General features: G+C 44.8%; 11 non-coding genes across 11 annotated transcripts; all 11 read left to right on the top strand.

Moving 5' to 3' along the window:
- Positions 1 to 1074: 1074 nt before the first annotated feature.
- LOC141241217 (U2 spliceosomal RNA) lies at positions 1075 to 1265 on the top strand. The gene has a single exon (XR_012306000.1). It is a non-coding gene; the product is annotated as a U2 spliceosomal RNA (small nuclear RNA).
- Positions 1266 to 2386: 1121 nt separating this feature from the next.
- On the top strand, positions 2387 to 2577 carry LOC141241286 (U2 spliceosomal RNA). The gene has a single exon (XR_012306066.1). It is a non-coding gene; the product is annotated as a U2 spliceosomal RNA (small nuclear RNA).
- Positions 2578 to 3698: 1121 nt separating this feature from the next.
- On the top strand, positions 3699 to 3889 carry LOC141241216 (U2 spliceosomal RNA). Its single transcript, XR_012305999.1, has one exon. It is a non-coding gene; the product is annotated as a U2 spliceosomal RNA (small nuclear RNA).
- A 1120-nt stretch (positions 3890 to 5009) lies between these two features.
- LOC141241285 (U2 spliceosomal RNA) lies at positions 5010 to 5200 on the top strand. Its single transcript, XR_012306065.1, has one exon. It is a non-coding gene; the product is annotated as a U2 spliceosomal RNA (small nuclear RNA).
- A 1119-nt stretch (positions 5201 to 6319) lies between these two features.
- On the top strand, positions 6320 to 6510 carry LOC141241042 (U2 spliceosomal RNA). Its single transcript, XR_012305831.1, has one exon. It is a non-coding gene; the product is annotated as a U2 spliceosomal RNA (small nuclear RNA).
- Positions 6511 to 7630: 1120 nt separating this feature from the next.
- Positions 7631 to 7821, top strand: LOC141241041 (U2 spliceosomal RNA). Its single transcript, XR_012305830.1, has one exon. It is a non-coding gene; the product is annotated as a U2 spliceosomal RNA (small nuclear RNA).
- A 1121-nt stretch (positions 7822 to 8942) lies between these two features.
- Positions 8943 to 9133, top strand: LOC141241040 (U2 spliceosomal RNA). Its single transcript, XR_012305829.1, has one exon. It is a non-coding gene; the product is annotated as a U2 spliceosomal RNA (small nuclear RNA).
- Positions 9134 to 10253: 1120 nt separating this feature from the next.
- Positions 10254 to 10444, top strand: LOC141241236 (U2 spliceosomal RNA). The gene has a single exon (XR_012306018.1). It is a non-coding gene; the product is annotated as a U2 spliceosomal RNA (small nuclear RNA).
- A 1119-nt stretch (positions 10445 to 11563) lies between these two features.
- LOC141241039 (U2 spliceosomal RNA) lies at positions 11564 to 11754 on the top strand. Its single transcript, XR_012305828.1, has one exon. It is a non-coding gene; the product is annotated as a U2 spliceosomal RNA (small nuclear RNA).
- A 1121-nt stretch (positions 11755 to 12875) lies between these two features.
- Positions 12876 to 13066, top strand: LOC141241235 (U2 spliceosomal RNA). Its single transcript, XR_012306017.1, has one exon. It is a non-coding gene; the product is annotated as a U2 spliceosomal RNA (small nuclear RNA).
- A 1122-nt stretch (positions 13067 to 14188) lies between these two features.
- LOC141241038 (U2 spliceosomal RNA) lies at positions 14189 to 14379 on the top strand. The gene has a single exon (XR_012305827.1). It is a non-coding gene; the product is annotated as a U2 spliceosomal RNA (small nuclear RNA).
- Positions 14380 to 15013: the final 634 nt, after the last annotated feature.

Here is a 15013-nt window from a genome sequence, read left to right as displayed (position 1 = left end):
TGTTCATTTTGCTTGTTTGTCGGATTTTGGGATGGACTCTTTGGCTTTGCTTTTCTTCTCCTCATTGGATTTTTCATGTTAAAAGTTGCAGAAGCCAGATGACAAGCTCATTTTGGTTCAACTTCAGCAACTGTGCATTGCATTGCCATGTAATGTAATGTAATGCAATGCTATCTATCTAGCTCTCCCTCTATACTTCCTTTTGGATAAACAGACATATTAGGCAAGCATTTTGGAGCTTTCACCTAAATAACTACAGGTGGTGAGATAAGCTGCACAATATAATTGACCTTTCAGTATATTGTTGCACACACACCATCTATTTAGCAAATGCCCTTGTTATCAACAGCAGCCTTTTAAACTCACCTGAGCTAACAGGTATGTGAGCTGGTTACTCTGCTGCGCTTAAAATTTCTTTTTTGGTTTGCTACAATGCCTTTTCTGAAACGTTGTCTCCCTCTGCTGGAACACTGACTTCTTTCATTTAATGCCTGCAGACTATAAAAGAGAAACCAACCCAAAAAGTTTGGTTGATTAGTCTGTGGCATTCTTTTAAACTGTTGCTTATGGCGGTCTCTGTGAGCTTCTCAGTGACATTCAGCCATCCAGGTATCCCGCCTGCAGTAGACGGAATGTGGCAATGGAACGCTGGCTGCGCGTGTCATAATAGGCTCTGAGCCTTTATATACCTGCGCACAGCAGCAGCCACCTTCAGTCTGCTGCTGGACAGCCAGCAGCAGCAGCAGCAGGAGAGGTAATTAATCAGCAACCCTCCTGCTAAGGGTAGACAGCTGTTCGTTCCACCCCCCCCCCCGCCTTAATTGGTTCTCCTCCCTTCCAACGGTGTTGAGGCGGGTGGGAACAGCCGGGGGTTGAGGGTACTGTGCTAAAAGAGGTGGAGTTATGCAGATCTAAAACGCGTGGATTGCAGCAGCAGCAAGCCGAAAAGTGCAGGCATGTGAGGGATCTAGAGGTTGACAGCATGTCTTCTTAACGGGAGTCCAGGTGGCCATCTCCACAAATGGACTTTTCAGAATCCTTGGGTGGCACCGTAGTCGGAAACCAATTCTGGTTATCGCTTCTCGGCCTTTTGGCTAAGATCAAGTGTAGTATCTGTTCTTATCAGTTTAATATCTGATACGTCCCCTATCTGGGGACCATATATTAAATGGATTTTTAGATCAGGGAGATGGAAAAAGAGCTTGCTCTGTCCACTCCACGCATTGACCTGGTATTGCAGTATCTCCAGGACCGGTGCACCCCTTCTTTAATGCAGTTTCTAAAATCAGAAAGAATTGAATTCAATGCTTTTTGTTCATTTTGCTTGTTTGTCGGATTTTGGGATGGACTCTTTGGCTTTGCTTTTCTTCTCCTCATTGGATTTTTCATGTTAAAAGTTGCAGAAGCCAGATGACAAGCTCATTTTGGTTCAACTTCAGCAACTGTGCATTGCATTGCCATGTAATGTAATGTAATGCAATGCTATCTATCTAGCTCTCCCTCTATACTTCCTTTTGGATAAACAGACATATTAGGCAAGCATTTTGGAGCTTTCACCTAAATAACTACAGGTGGTGAGATAAGCTGCACAATATAATTGACCTTTCAGTATATTGTTGCACACACACCATCTATTTAGCAAATGCCCTTGTTATCAACAGCAGCCTTTTAAACTCACCTGAGCTAACAGGTATGTGAGCTGGTTACTCTGCTGCGCTTAAAATTTCTTTTTTGGTTTGCTACAATGCCTTTTCTGAAACGTTGTCTCCCTCTGCTGGAACACTGACTTCTTTCATTTAATGCCTGCAGACTATAAAAGAGAAACCAACCCAAAAAGTTTGGTTGATTAGTCTGTGGCATTCTTTTAAACTGTTGCTTATGGCGGTCTCTGTGAGCTTCTCAGTGACATTCAGCCATCCAGGTATCCCGCCTGCAGTAGACGGAATGTGGCAATGGAACGCTGGCTGCGCGTGTCATAATAGGCTCTGAGCCTTTATATACCTGCGCACAGCAGCAGCCACCTTCAGTCTGCTGCTGGACAGCCAGCAGCAGCAGCAGCAGGAGAGGTAATTAATCAGCAACCCTCCTGCTAAGGGTAGACAGCTGCTCGTTCCACCCCCCCCCCCGCCTTAATTGGTTCTCCTCCCTTCCAACGGTGTTGAGGCGGGTGGGAACAGCCGGGGGTTGAGGGTACTGTGCTAAAAGAGGTGGAGTTATGCAGATCTAAAACGCGTGGATTGCAGCAGCAGCAAGCCGAAAAGTGCAGGCATGTGAGGGATCTAGAGGTTGACAGCATGTCTTCTTAACGGGAGTCCAGGTGGCCATCTCCACAAATGGACTTTTCAGAATCCTTGGGTGGCACCGTAGTCGGAAACCAATTCTGGTTATCGCTTCTCGGCCTTTTGGCTAAGATCAAGTGTAGTATCTGTTCTTATCAGTTTAATATCTGATACGTCCCCTATCTGGGGACCATATATTAAATGGATTTTTAGAACAGGGAGATGGAAAAAGAGCTTGCTCTGTCCACTCCACGCATTGAACTGGTATTGCAGTATCTCCAGGACCGGTGCACCCCTTCTTTAATGCAGTTTCTAAAATCAGAAAGAATTGAATTCAATGCTTTTTGTTCATTTTGCTTGTTTGTCGGATTTTGGGATGGACTCTTTGGCTTTGCTTTTCTTCTCCTCATTGGATTTTTCATGTTAAAAGTTGCAGAAGCCAGATGACAAGCTCATTTTGGTTCAACTTCAGCAACTGTGCATTGCATTGCCATGTAATGTAATGTAATGCAATGCTATCTATCTAGCTCTCCCTCTATACTTCCTTTTGGATAAACAGACATATTAGGCAAGCATTTTGGAGCTTTCACCTAAATAACTACAGGTGGTGAGATAAGCTGCACAATATAATTGACCTTTCAGTATATTGTTGCACACACACCATCTATTTAGCAAATGCCCTTGTTATCAACAGCAGCCTTTTAAACTCACCTGAGCTAACAGGTATGTGAGCTGGTTACTCTGCTGCGCTTAAAATTTCTTTTTTGGTTTGCTACAATGCCTTTTCTGAAACGTTGTCTCCCTCTGCTGGAACACTGACTTCTTTCATTTAATGCCTGCAGACTATAAAAGAGAAACCAACCCAAAAAGTTTGGTTGATTAGTCTGTGGCATTCTTTTAAACTGTTGCTTATGGCGGTCTCTGTGAGCTTCTCAGTGACATTCAGCCATCCAGGTATCCCGCCTGCAGTAGACGGAATGTGGCAATGGAACGCTGGCTGCGCGTGTCATAATAGGCTCTGAGCCTTTATATACCTGCGCACAGCAGCAGCCACCTTCAGTCTGCTGCTGGACAGCCAGCAGCAGCAGCAGCAGGAGAGGTAATTAATCAGCAACCCTCCTGCTAAGGGTAGACAGCTGTTCGTTCCACCCCCCCCCCCGCCTTAATTGGTTCTCCTCCCTTCCAACGGTGTTGAGGCGGGTGGGAACAGCCGGGGGTTGAGGGTACTGTGCTAAAAGAGGTGGAGTTATGCAGATCTAAAACGCGTGGATTGCAGCAGCAGCAAGCCGAAAAGTGCAGGCATGTGAGGGATCTAGAGGTTGACAGCATGTCTTCTTAACGGGAGTCCAGGTGGCCATCTCCACAAATGGACTTTTCAGAATCCTTGGGTGGCACCGTAGTCGGAAACCAATTCTGGTTATCGCTTCTCGGCCTTTTGGCTAAGATCAAGTGTAGTATCTGTTCTTATCAGTTTAATATCTGATACGTCCCCTATCTGGGGACCATATATTAAATGGATTTTTAGATCAGGGAGATGGAAAAAGAGCTTGCTCTGTCCACTCCACGCATTGACCTGGTATTGCAGTATCTCCAGGACCGGTGCACCCCTTCTTTAATGCAGTTTCTAAAATCAGAAAGAATTGAATTCAATGCTTTTTGTTCATTTTGCTTGTTTGTCGGATTTTGGGATGGACTCTTTGGCTTTGCTTTTCTTCTCCTCATTGGATTTTTCATGTTAAAAGTTGCAGAAGCCAGATGACAAGCTCATTTTGGTTCAACTTCAGCAACTGTGCATTGCATTGCCATGTAATGTAATGTAATGCAATGCTATCTATCTAGCTCTCCCTCTATACTTCCTTTTGGATAAACAGACATATTAGGCAAGCATTTTGGAGCTTTCACCTAAATAACTACAGGTGGTGAGATAAGCTGCACAATATAATTGACCTTTCAGTATATTGTTGCACACACACCATCTATTTAGCAAATGCCCTTGTTATCAACAGCAGCCTTTTAAACTCACCTGAGCTAACAGGTATGTGAGCTGGTTACTCTGCTGCGCTTAAAATTTCTTTTTTGGTTTGCTACAATGCCTTTTCTGAAACGTTGTCTCCCTCTGCTGGAACACTGACTTCTTTCATTTAATGCCTGCAGACTATAAAAGAGAAACCAACCCAAAAAGTTTGGTTGATTAGTCTGTGGCATTCTTTTAAACTGTTGCTTATGGCGGTCTCTGTGAGCTTCTCAGTGACATTCAGCCATCCAGGTATCCCGCCTGCAGTAGACGGAATGTGGCAATGGAACGCTGGCTGCGCGTGTCATAATAGGCTCTGAGCCTTTATATACCTGCGCACAGCAGCAGCCACCTTCAGTCTGCTGCTGGACAGCCAGCAGCAGCAGCAGCAGGAGAGGTAATTAATCAGCAACCCTCCTGCTAAGGGTAGACAGCTGCTCGTTCCACCCCCCCCCCGCCTTAATTGGTTCTCCTCCCTTCCAACGGTGTTGAGGCAGGTGGGAACAGCCGGGGGTTGAGGGTACTGTGCTAAAAGAGGTGGAGTTATGCAGATCTAAAACGCGTGGATTGCAGCAGCAGCAAGCCGAAAAGTGCAGGCATGTGAGGGATCTAGAGGTTGACAGCATGTCTTCTTAACGGGAGTCCAGGTGGCCATCTCCACAAATGGACTTTTCAGAATCCTTGGGTGGCACCGTAGTCGGAAACCAATTCTGGTTATCGCTTCTCGGCCTTTTGGCTAAGATCAAGTGTAGTATCTGTTCTTATCAGTTTAATATCTGATACGTCCCCTATCTGGGGACCATATATTAAATGGATTTTTAGAACAGGGAGATGGAAAAAGAGCTTGCTCTGTCCACTCCACGCATTGAACTGGTATTGCAGTATCTCCAGGACCGGTGCACCCCTTCTTTAATGCAGTTTCTAAAATCAGAAAGAATTGAATTCAATGCTTTTTGTTCATTTTGCTTGTTTGTCGGATTTTGGGATGGACTCTTTGGCTTTGCTTTTCTTCTCCTCATTGGATTTTTCATGTTAAAAGTTGCAGAAGCCAGATGACAAGCTCATTTTGGTTCAACTTCAGCAACTGTGCATTGCATTGCCATGTAATGTAATGTAATGCAATGCTATCTATCTAGCTCTCCCTCTATACTTCCTTTTGGATAAACAGACATATTAGGCAAGCATTTTGGAGCTTTCACCTAAATAACTACAGGTGGTGAGATAAGCTGCACAATATAATTGACCTTTCAGTATATTGTTGCACACACACCATCTATTTAGCAAATGCCCTTGTTATCAACAGCAGCCTTTTAAACTCACCTGAGCTAACAGGTATGTGAGCTGGTTACTCTGCTGCGCTTAAAATTTCTTTTTTGGTTTGCTACAATGCCTTTTCTGAAACGTTGTCTCCCTCTGCTGGAACACTGACTTCTTTCATTTAATGCCTGCAGACTATAAAAGAGAAACCAACCCAAAAAGTTTGGTTGATTAGTCTGTAGCATTCTTTTAAACTTGCTTATGGCGGTCTCTGTGAGCTTCTCAGTGACATTCAGCCATCCAGGTATCCCGCCTGCAGTAGACGGAATGTGGCAATGGAACGCTGGCTGCGCGTGTCATAATAGGCTCTGAGCCTTTATATACCTGCGCACAGCAGCAGCCACCTTCAGTCTGCTGCTGGACAGCCAGCAGCAGCAGCAGCAGGAGAGGTAATTAATCAGCAACCCTCCTGCTAAGGGTAGACAGCTGCTCGTTCCACCCCCCCCCCCGCCTTAATTGGTTCTCCTCCCTTCCAACGGTGTTGAGGCGGGTGGGAACAGCCGGGGGTTGAGGGTACTGTGCTAAAAGAGGTGGAGTTATGCAGATCTAAAACGCGTGGATTGCAGCAGCAGCAAGCCGAAAAGTGCAGGCATGTGAGGGATCTAGAGGTTGACAGCATGTCTTCTTAACGGGAGTCCAGGTGGCCATCTCCACAAATGGACTTTTCAGAATCCTTGGGTGGCACCGTAGTCGGAAACCAATTCTGGTTATCGCTTCTCGGCCTTTTGGCTAAGATCAAGTGTAGTATCTGTTCTTATCAGTTTAATATCTGATACGTCCCCTATCTGGGGACCATATATTAAATGGATTTTTAGAACAGGGAGATGGAAAAAGAGCTTGCTCTGTCCACTCCACGCATTGACCTGGTATTGCAGTATCTCCAGGACCGGTGCACCCCTTCTTTAATGCAGTTTCTAAATTCAGAAAGAATTGAATTCAATGCTTTTTGTTCATTTTGCTTGTTTGTCGGATTTTGGGATGGACTCTTTGGCTTTGCTTTTCTTCTCCTCATTGGATTTTTCATGTTAAAAGTTGCAGAAGCCAGATGACAAGCTCATTTTGGTTCAACTTCAGCAACTGTGCATTGCATTGCCATGTAATGTAATGTAATGCAATGCTATCTATCTAGCTCTCCCTCTATACTTCCTTTTGGATAAACAGAGATATTAGGCAAGCATTTTGGAGCTTTCACCTAAATAACTACAGGTGGTGAGATAAGCTGCACAATATAATTGACCTTTCAGTATATTGTTGCACACACACCATCTATTTAGCAAATGCCCTTGTTATCAACAGCAGCCTTTTAAACTCACCTGAGCTAACAGGTATGTGAGCTGGTTACTCTGCTGCGCTTAAAATTTCTTTTTTGGTTTGCTACAATGCCTTTTCTGAAACGTTGTCTCCCTCTGCTGGAACACTGACTTCTTTCATTTAATGCCTGCAGACTATAAAAGAGAAACCAACCCAAAAAGTTTGGTTGATTAGTCTGTGGCATTCTTTTAAACTGTTGCTTATGGCGGTCTCTGTGAGCTTCTCAGTGACATTCAGCCATCCAGGTATCCCGCCTGCAGTAGACGGAATGTGGCAATGGAACGCTGGCTGCGCGTGTCATAATAGGCTCTGAGCCTTTATATACCTGCGCACAGCAGCAGCCACCTTCAGTCTGCTGCTGGACAGCCAGCAGCAGCAGCAGCAGGAGAGGTAATTAATCAGCAACCCTCCTGCTAAGGGTAGACAGCTGCTCGTTCCACCCCCCCCCCGCCTTAATTGGTTCTCCTCCCTTCCAACGGTGTTGAGGCGGGTGGGAACAGCCGGGGGTTGAGGGTACTGTGCTAAAAGAGGTGGAGTTATGCAGATCTAAAACGCGTGGATTGCAGCAGCAGCAAGCCGAAAAGTGCAGGCATGTGAGGGATCTAGAGGTTGACAGCATGTCTTCTTAACGGGAGTCCAGGTGGCCATCTCCACAAATGGACTTTTCAGAATCCTTGGGTGGCACCGTAGTCGGAAACCAATTCTGGTTATCGCTTCTCGGCCTTTTGGCTAAGATCAAGTGTAGTATCTGTTCTTATCAGTTTAATATCTGATACGTCCCCTATCTGGGGACCATATATTAAATGGATTTTTAGAACAGGGAGATGGAAAAAGAGCTTGCTCTGTCCACTCCACGCATTGACCTGGTATTGCAGTATCTCCAGGACCGGTGCACCCCTTCTTTAATGCAGTTTCTAAAATCAGAAAGAATTGAATTCAATGCTTTTTGTTCATTTTGCTTGTTTGTCGGATTTTGGGATGGACTCTTTGGCTTTGCTTTTCTTCTCCTCATTGGATTTTTCATGTTAAAAGTTGCAGAAGCCAGATGACAAGCTCATTTTGGTTCAACTTCAGCAACTGTGCATTGCATTGCCATGTAATGTAATGTAATGCAATGCTATCTATCTAGCTCTCCCTCTATACTTCCTTTTGGATAAACAGACATATTAGGCAAGCATTTTGGAGCTTTCACCTAAATAACTACAGGTGGTGAGATAAGCTGCACAATATAATTGACCTTTCAGTATATTGTTGCACACACACCATCTATTTAGCAAATGCCCTTGTTATCAACAGCAGCCTTTTAAACTCACCTGAGCTAACAGGTATGTGAGCTGGTTACTCTGCTGCGCTTAAAATTTCTTTTTTGGTTTGCTACAATGCCTTTTCTGAAACGTTGTCTCCCTCTGCTGGAACACTGACTTCTTTCATTTAATGCCTGCAGACTATAAAAGAGAAACCAACCCAAAAAGTTTGGTTGATTAGTCTGTGGCATTCTTTTAAACTGTTGCTTATGGCGGTCTCTGTGAGCTTCTCAGTGACATTCAGCCATCCAGGTATCCCGCCTGCAGTAGACGGAATGTGGCAATGGAACGCTGGCTGCGCGTGTCATAATAGGCTCTGAGCCTTTATATACCTGCGCACAGCAGCAGCCACCTTCAGTCTGCTGCTGGACAGCCAGCAGCAGCAGCAGCAGGAGAGGTAATTAATCAGCAACCCTCCTGCTAAGGGTAGACAGCTGCTCGTTCCACCCCCCCCCCCGCCTTAATTGGTTCTCCTCCCTTCCAACGGTGTTGAGGCGGGTGGGAACAGCCGGGGGTTGAGGGTACTGTGCTAAAAGAGGTGGAGTTATGCAGATCTAAAACGCGTGGATTGCAGCAGCAGCAAGCCGAAAAGTGCAAGCATGTGAGGGATCTAGAGGTTGACAGCATGTCTTCTTAACGGGAGTTCAGGTGGCCATCTCCACAAATGGACTTTTCAGAATCCTTGGGTGGCACCGTAGTCGGAAACCAATTCTGGTTATCGCTTCTCGGCCTTTTGGCTAAGATCAAGTGTAGTATCTGTTCTTATCAGTTTAATATCTGATACGTCCCCTATCTGGGGACCATATATTAAATGGATTTTTAGAACAGGGAGATGGAAAAAGAGCTTGCTCTGTCCACTCCACGCATTGACCTGGTATTGCAGTATCTCCAGGACCGGTGCACCCCTTCTTTAATGCAGTTTCTAAAATCAGAAAGAATTGAATTCAATGCTTTTTGTTCATTTTGCTTGTTTGTCGGATTTTGGGATGGACTCTTTGGCTTTGCTTTTCTTCTCCTCATTGGATTTTTAATGTTAAAAGTTGCAGAAGCCAGATGACAAGCTCATTTTGGTTCAACTTCAGCAACTGTGCATTGCATTGCCATGTAATGTAATGTAATGCAATGCTATCTATCTAGCTCTCCCTCTATACTTCCTTTTGGATAAACAGACATATTAGGCAAGCATTTTGGAGCTTTCACCTAAATAACTACAGGTGGTGAGATAAGCTGCACAATATAATTGACCTTTCAGTATATTGTTGCACACACACCATCTATTTAGCAAATGCCCTTGTTATCAACAGCAGCCTTTTAAACTCACCTGAGCTAACAGGTATGTGAGCTGGTTACTCTGCTGCGCTTAAAATTTCTTTTTTGGTTTGCTACAATGCCTTTTCTGAAACGTTGTCTCCCTCTGCTGGAACACTGACTTCTTTCATTTAATGCCTGCAGACTATAAAAGAGAAACCAACCCAAAAAGTTTGGTTGATTAGTCTGTGGCATTCTTTTAAACTGTTGCTTATGGCGGTCTCTGTGAGCTTCTCAGTGACATTCAGCCATCCAGGTATCCCGCCTGCAGTAGACGGAATGTGGCAATGGAACGCTGGCTGCGCGTGTCATAATAGGCTCTGAGCCTTTATATACCTGCGCACAGCAGCAGCCACCTTCAGTCTGCTGCTGGACAGCCAGCAGCAGCAGCAGCAGGAGAGGTAATTAATCAGCAACCCTCCTGCTAAGGGTAGACAGCTGCTCGTTCCACCCCCCCCCCGCCTTAATTGGTTCTCCTCACTTCCAACGGTGTTGAGGCGGGTGGGAACAGCCGGGGGTTGAGGGTACTGTGCTAAAAGAGGTGGAGTTATGCAGATCTAAAACGCGTGGATTGCAGCAGCAGCAAGCCGAAAAGTGCAGGCATGTGAGGGATCTAGAGGTTGACAGCATGTCTTCTTAACGGGAGTCCAGGTGGCCATCTCCACAAATGGACTTTTCAGAATCCTTGGGTGGCACCGTAGTCGGAAACCAATTCTGGTTATCGCTTCTCGGCCTTTTGGCTAAGATCAAGTGTAGTATCTGTTCTTATCAGTTTAATATCTGATACGTCCCCTATCTGGGGACCATATATTAAATGGATTTTTAGAACAGGGAGATGGAAAAAGAGCTTGCTCTGTCCACTCCATGCATTGACCTGGTATTGCAGTATCTCCAGGACCGGTGCACCCCCTCTTTAATGCAGTTTCTAAAATCAGAAAGAATTGAATTCAATGCTTTTTGTTCATTTTGCTTGTTTGTCGGATTTTGGGATGGACTCTTTGGCTTTGCTTTTCTTCTCCTCATTGGATTTTTAATGTTAAAAGTTGCAGAAGCCAGATGACAAGCTCATTTTGGTTCAACTTCAGCAACTGTGCATTGCATTGCCATGTAATGTAATGTAATGCAATGCTATCTATCTAGCTCTCCCTCTATACTTCCTTTTGGATAAACAGACATATTAGGCAAGCATTTTGGAGCTTTCACCTAAATAACTACAGGTGGTGAGATAAGCTGCACAATATAATTGACCTTTCAGTATATTGTTGCACACACACCATCTATTTAGCAAATGCCCTTGTTATCAACAGCAGCCTTTTAAACTCACCTGAGCTAACAGGTATGTGAGCTGGTTACTCTGCTGCGCTTAAAATTTCTTTTTTGGTTTGCTACAATGCCTTTTCTGAAACGTTGTCTCCCTCTGCTGGAACACTGACTTCTTTCATTTAATGCCTGCAGACTATAAAAGAGAAACCAACCCAAAAAGTTTGGTTGATTAGTCTGTGGCATTCTTTTAAACTGTTGCTTATGGCGGTCTCTGTGAGCTTCTCAGTGACATTCAGCCATCCAGGTATCCCGCCTGCAGTAGACGGAATGTGGCAATGGAACGCTGGCTGCGCGTGTCATAATAGGCTCTGAGCCTTTATATACCTGCGCACAGCAGCAGCCACCTTCAGTCTGCTGCTGGACAGCCAGCAGCAGCAGCAGCAGGAGAGGTAATTAATCAGCAACCCTCCTGCTAAGGGTAGACAGCTGCTCGTTCCACCCCCCCCCACCTTAATTGGTTCTCCTCCCTTCCAACGGTGTTGAGGCGGGTGGGAACAACCGGGGGTTGAGGGTACTGTGCTAAAAGAGGTGGAGTTATGCAGATCTAAAACGCGTGGATTGCAGCAGCAGCAAGCCGAAAAGTGCAGGCATGTGAGGGATCTAGAGGTTGACAGCATGTCTTCTTAACGGGAGTCCAGGTGGCCATCTCCACAAATGGACTTTTCAGAATCCTTGGGTGGCACCGTAGTCGGAAACCAATTCTGGTTATCGCTTCTCGGCCTTTTGGCTAAGATCAAGTGTAGTATCTGTTCTTATCAGTTTAATATCTGATACGTCCCCTATCTGGGGACCATATATTAAATGGATTTTTAGAACAGGGAGATGGAAAAAGAGCTTGCTCTGTCCACTCCACGCATTGACCTGGTATTGCAGTATCTCCAGGACCGGTGCACCCCTTCTTTAATGCAGTTTCTAAAATCAGAAAGAATTGAATTCAATGCTTTTTGTTCATTTTGCTTGTTTGTCGGATTTTGGGATGGACTCTTTGGCTTTGCTTTTCTTCTCCTCATTGGATTTTTCATGTTAAAAGTTGCAGAAGCCAGATGACAAGCTCATTTTGGTTCAACTTCAGCAACTGTGCATTGCATTGCCATGTAATGTAATGTAATGCAATGCTATCTATCTAGCTCTCCCTCTATACTTCCTTTTGGATAAACAGACATATTAGGCAAGCATTTTGGAGCTTTCACCTAAATAACTACAGGTGGTGAGATAAGCTGCACAATATAATTGACCTTTCAGTATATTGTTGCACACACACCATCTATTTAGCAAATGCCCTTGTTATCAACAGCAGCCTTTTAAACTCACCTGAGCTAACAGGTATGTGAGCTGGTTACTCTGCTGCGCTTAAAATTTCTTTTTTGGTTTGCTACAATGCCTTTTCTGAAACGTTGTCTCCCTCTGCTGGAACACTGACTTCTTTCATTTAATGCCTGCAGACTATAAAAGAGAAACCAACCCAAAAAGTTTGGTTGATTAGTCTGTGGCATTCTTTTAAACTGTTGCTTATGGCGGTCTCTGTGAGCTTCTCAGTGACATTCAGCCATCCAGGTATCCCGCCTGCAGTAGACGGAATGTGGCAATGGAACGCTGGCTGCGCGTGTCATAATAGGCTCTGAGCCTTTATATACCTGCGCACAGCAGCAGCCACCTTCAGTCTGCTGCTGGACAGCCAGCAGCAGCAGCAGCAGGAGAGGTAATTAATCAGCAACCCTCCTGCTAAGGGTAGACAGCTGCTCGTTCCACCCCCCCCCCCGCCTTAATTGGTTCTCCTCCCTTCCAACGGTGTTGAGGCGGGTGGGAACAGCCGGGGGTTGAGGGTACTGTGCTAAAAGAGGTGGAGTTATGCAGATCTAAAACGCGTGGATTGCAGCAGCAGCAAACCGAAAAGTGCAGGCATGTGAGGGATCTAGAGGTTGACAGCATGTCTTCTTAACGGGAGTCCAGGTGGCCATCTCCACAAATGGACTTTTCAGAATCCTTGGGTGGCACCGTAGTCGGAAACCAATTCTGGTTATCGCTTCTCGGCCTTTTGGCTAAGATCAAGTGTAGTATCTGTTCTTATCAGTTTAATATCTGATACGTCCCCTATCTGGGGACCATATATTAAATGGATTTTTAGAACAGGGAGATGGAAAAAGAGCTTGCTCTGTCCACTCCATGCATTGACCTGGTATTGCAGTATCTCCAGGACCGGTGCACCCCCTCTTTAATGCAGTTTCTAAAATCAGAAAGAATTGAATTCAATGCTTTTTGTTCATTTTGCTTGTTTGTCGGATTTTGGGATGGACTCTTTGGCTTTGCTTTTCTTCTCCTCATTGGATTTTTCATGTTAAAAGTTGCAGAAGCCAGATGACAAGCTCATTTTGGTTCAACTTCAGCAACTGTGCATTGCATTGCCATGTAATGTAATGTAATGCAATGCTATCTATCTAGCTCTCCCTCTATACTTCCTTTTGGATAAACAGACATATTAGGCAAGCATTTTGGAGCTTTCACCTAAATAACTACAGGTGGTGAGATAAGCTGCACAATATAATTGACCTTTCAGTATATTGTTGCACACACACCATCTATTTAGCAAATGCCCTTGTTATCAACAGCAGCCTTTTAAACTCACCTGAGCTAACAGGTATGTGAGCTGGTTACTCTGCTGCGCTTAAAATTTCTTTTTTGGTTTGCTACAATGCCTTTTCTGAAACGTTGTCTCCCTCTGCTGGAACACTGACTTCTTTCATTTAATGCCTGCAGACTATAAAAGAGAAACCAACCCAAAAAGTTTGGTTGATTAGTCTGTGGCATTCTTTTAAACTGTTGCTTATGGCGGTCTCTGTGAGCTTCTCAGTGACATTCAGCCATCCAGGTATCCCGCCTGCAGTAGACGGAATGTGGCAATGGAACGCTGGCTGCGCGTGTCATAATAGGCTCTGAGCCTTTATATACCTGCGCACAGCAGCAGCCACCTTCAGTCTGCTGCTGGACAGCCAGCAGCAGCAGCAGCAGCAGGAGAGGTAATTAATCAGCAACCCTCCTGCTAAGGGTAGACAGCTGCTCGTTCCACCCCCCCCCACCTTAATTGGTTCTCCTCCCTTCCAACGGTGTTGAGGCGGGTGGGAACAACCGGGGGTTGAGGGTACTGTGCTAAAAGAGGTGGAGTTATGCAGATCTAAAACGCGTGGATTGCAGCAGCAGCAAGCCGAAAAGTGCAGGCATGTGAGGGATCTAGAGGTTGACAGCATGTCTTCTTAACGGGAGTCCAGGTGGCCATCTCCACAAATGGACTTTTCAGAATCCTTGGGTGGCACCGTAGTCGGAAACCAATTCTGGTTATCGCTTCTCGGCCTTTTGGCTAAGATCAAGTGTAGTATCTGTTCTTATCAGTTTAATATCTGATACGTCCCCTATCTGGGGACCATATATTAAATGGATTTTTAGAACAGGGAGATGGAAAAAGAGCTTGCTCTGTCCACTCCACGCATTGACCTGGTATTGCAGTATCTCCAGGACCGGTGCACCCCTTCTTTAATGCAGTTTCTAAAATCAGAAAGAATTGAATTCAATGCTTTTTGTTCATTTTGCTTGTTTGTCGGATTTTGGGATGGACTCTTTGGCTTTGCTTTTCTTCTCCTCATTGGATTTTTCATGTTAAAAGTTGCAGAAGCCAGTTGACAAGCTCATTTTGGTTCAACTTCAGCAACTGTGCATTGCATTGCCATGTAATGTAATGTAATGCAATGCTATCTATCTAGCTCTCCCTCTATACTTCCTTTTGGATAAACAGACATATTAGGCAAGCATTTTGGAGCTTTCACCTAAATAACTACAGGTGGTGAGATAAGCTGCACAATATAATTGACCTTTCAGTATATTGTTGCACACACACCATCTATTTAGCAAATGCCCTTGTTATCAACAGCAGCCTTTTAAACTCACCTGAGCTAACAGGTATGTGAGCTGGTTACTCTGCTGCGCTTAAAATTTCTTTTTTGGTTTGCTACAATGCCTTTTCTGAAACGTTGTCTCCCTCTGCTGGAACACTGACTTCTTTCATTTAATGCCTGCAGACTATAAAAGAGAAACCAACCCAAAAAGTTTGGTTGATTAGTCTGTGGCATTCTTTTAAACTGTTGCTTATGGCGGTCTCTGTGAGCTTC

Source organism: Phyllobates terribilis, unplaced genomic scaffold (assembly GCF_046119375.1).
Source record: "Phyllobates terribilis strain yellow unplaced genomic scaffold, ASM4611937v1 Scaffold_986__1_contigs__length_492241, whole genome shotgun sequence".
NCBI classification, from domain to species: Eukaryota; Metazoa; Chordata; class Amphibia; order Anura; family Dendrobatidae; genus Phyllobates; species Phyllobates terribilis.
The sequence above is the reverse complement of the archived record's forward strand: the minus strand, read 5'-3'. Positions and strand labels throughout refer to the sequence as shown.